Source organism: Gossypium hirsutum, chromosome A13 (assembly GCF_007990345.1).
Source record: "Gossypium hirsutum isolate 1008001.06 chromosome A13, Gossypium_hirsutum_v2.1, whole genome shotgun sequence".
In the NCBI taxonomy this organism is placed as follows: Eukaryota; Viridiplantae; Streptophyta; class Magnoliopsida; order Malvales; family Malvaceae; genus Gossypium; species Gossypium hirsutum.
The window spans coordinates 96,615,843-96,618,636 of record NC_053436.1 but is presented as its reverse complement, the minus strand read 5'-3'; the positions used below and the strand labels follow the sequence as shown (position 1 = coordinate 96,618,636).

At 34.6% G+C, this 2,794-nt stretch overlaps 1 pseudogene; it reads left to right on the top strand.

Annotated features, from left to right (window-relative positions):
- The first annotated feature begins 1,396 nt into the window (after positions 1 to 1,396).
- LOC107894757 (hevamine-A-like) lies at positions 1,397 to 2,342 on the top strand (annotated as a pseudogene).
- The last annotated feature ends 452 nt before the right edge of the window (positions 2,343 to 2,794 follow it).

The window sequence follows — 2,794 nt, the reverse complement described above, 5'->3', positions numbered from 1 at the left end:
TATTATTTTTCTATTGTCATTTTTCTTTTTTTTTGAAAAAAAATTGTATTCAAAGTTTCTCTATTTCTATGTTATGTGCTCGTCCCCGTTTTAAATTAAACTTTTAACTAGATTTTTTTTTTTGCTATCTCATTTACGATTCATTTATTATTTTACCTATGTCAATTTGATTGTGTTTTGTTCTCATTGTTATCTTTTAGTGTATTTATTTGCTTATTTATTTATATATGTCTTCGTACTTGCAAGTCTATGTTATTCATTATTATTTTATTTGCATTATTATTAATCGCCAAGTACGACCATTTCCGCGTTTTAACCAATTTTTGATTTTAAATGTTACATAGATTGTATCCTTTTACCTAAATTCATTTTTTTTAAAAGCTAAAACGAGGCAATATTTTGTGTTTAGGGGGTTTGGGAGGTTGTGCCCAATCGTGCTGGGCTTCGATTTTCCATTCGACTAAAATACAGAATATCTTTTTGAAATTTCATCCATGTTTTCTCAAATTAAAATGAGGCAATGTTTCGTATTTGGAAATTCGATAAATCTTGCCCAATCGTGCTAGGTTTCGATTTACTGTTTGGGCCGAATAGCCAAATATCTTTTTTAAATTTTGGAAATCCTAAGATGATCTTGTGTCGAGGGTTCAAAATATTGTATCCAATCGTGCTGGACGTAATATTTTATTCCTTCTAAGCGAGAGAATCTCAATATCCAATTCAAGTTATCCAAACGTTTTAAAAGAATTGTATTTTAAAATCTTTTTCGAATTTTCAACATTAGGATGTTAATTGATCAATACGGTGCCAATTTTGGGCGTTGCGAGGGTGCTAATCCTTTCTCGTGCGTAACTGACTCCCGAATCCATTTTCTAGTTTTTCGTAGACCAAAAACGTTGTTTTAATAAATCGAAATGTTTTATTAAAATGATCGATCAGAAGGTGATCCGATCACACCTAAACAAAAAGGATTTGTGGCGACTCCATTTTCGTTTTAAAGTCGACCTCTACTTTTCAAAATAAAAAAGGTTTCAACAGAAATAATTATTTAAAATCTTTTTAATATATGAAACTTTCATTCTATAAACTCACCAAAACGGCAGTCATACACAGGAGATTAATTCAGATGGATCCATCACTAATCACAAACAACCATTTCATGGAAACAAACAATCATAAATTACCAAAATAGCAAAATAATACCTAAAAACCAAATCATGTTATGCGTATTTCAGCAGTCGTTCAAAGATTTTGAACCTTCATTTAATTTCTGATGAATTATCATCTGCGTTAATCTACATCCATCAAATTTATCCATACATTGTTGGAAGTAGGCATCTGTTTATGTCAATATCAGCTATAAAAAAGATGGTTCTATGAACACTTTATGCGCCGAAAACAATTCATCAAACACTTGGAGATCATTCAAAGAAAAAAAAATTTGTCTATTAAATCTGCTATCTCACTTACACTGATTGGCTCAGTGCTTTTGATGATGCTACTTTCGGGTGTTGATGCCGGTGGCATCGCAATCTACTGGGGTCAGAATGGAAACAAGGGCACATTGGCTGAGACTTGCGCAGCAGGCAACTACGACTTTGTGAATATAGCATTCCTTCTGACATTCGGCAATGGCCAGACTCCAATGATCAACCTTGCTGGTCATTGTGATCCTTATACCAATGGATGCACTGGTTTAAGCTCCGACATCAAATCATGCCAAGCAAAAGGGATTAATGTAATGCTTTCACTTGGAGGAAGAGCAGGAAGCTATTACCTCACCTCATCAAAGGATGCTCGATAGGTCGCGACATATTTGTGGAACAATTTCTTGGGGGGGACAATCTGCGTCCCGTCCTTTTGGTGATGCGGCCTTGGACGGAATCGATTTTGATATCGAAGGTGGAACGAACCAACATTGGGGTGATCTTGCAAGGTACCTTTCAAGGTATACCAAAAATGGTAAGAAAGCATACTTGACAGCAGCCCCTCAGTGTCCATTCCCTGATGCTTGGATTGGGGATGCCCTTAAAACTGACCTTTTTGACTATGTTTGGGTACAATTTTACAACAACCCTCAATGCCAATACACGGAAGGTGATATTAAGAACCTGGAAGATGCATGGAAGCAATGGATTACAGATGTTAATGCAACCCAAATTTTCTTAGGACTTCCTGCATCACCTGAAGCAGCTGGTAGCGGCTTTATACCAGTGTCAAATCTTACTTCAAAAGTACTTCTGGCCATCAAAGGTTCGGAAAAGTATGGCGGGGTGATGCTGTGGTCAAAGTATTATGACAATCAAAGTGGGTATAGTTCTGCCATTAAGAATGATGTGTAGAAGAGGTTGTCTCTTTGATGTATTTGTGTTTATATTTTAATGTAATGGAAGCATGTATTCCATATATAAACCTTGTCATCCTTTCTGATGGTCGAACTTAAAACTTGATACCAGAGTTGTGAATTGATCATTCAAAACCTATGTTTCATAAATCCAAGAAAAGTGACCTGAAATTACCAACGACTTATATATGTATGCATAAAGCATGTACCACGTTGATCATGGTGTTCCAAATGGCCAAATGTTAATACAGAATGGTTATAGATATTGAGATTAAAACTCATACATATTTTTATCACTAAAAAAAAACTTACATATTTGATGTCTCTTTTTAATAAGGACTTCATAATCTATAGGTATAACTAGACTATGTTTCAGGCTCATAATCACGTATATTTATTTAACTAGTCTGTATTTTCTTGCATTGGTTGTGTGTAATAATTTTAAGATGT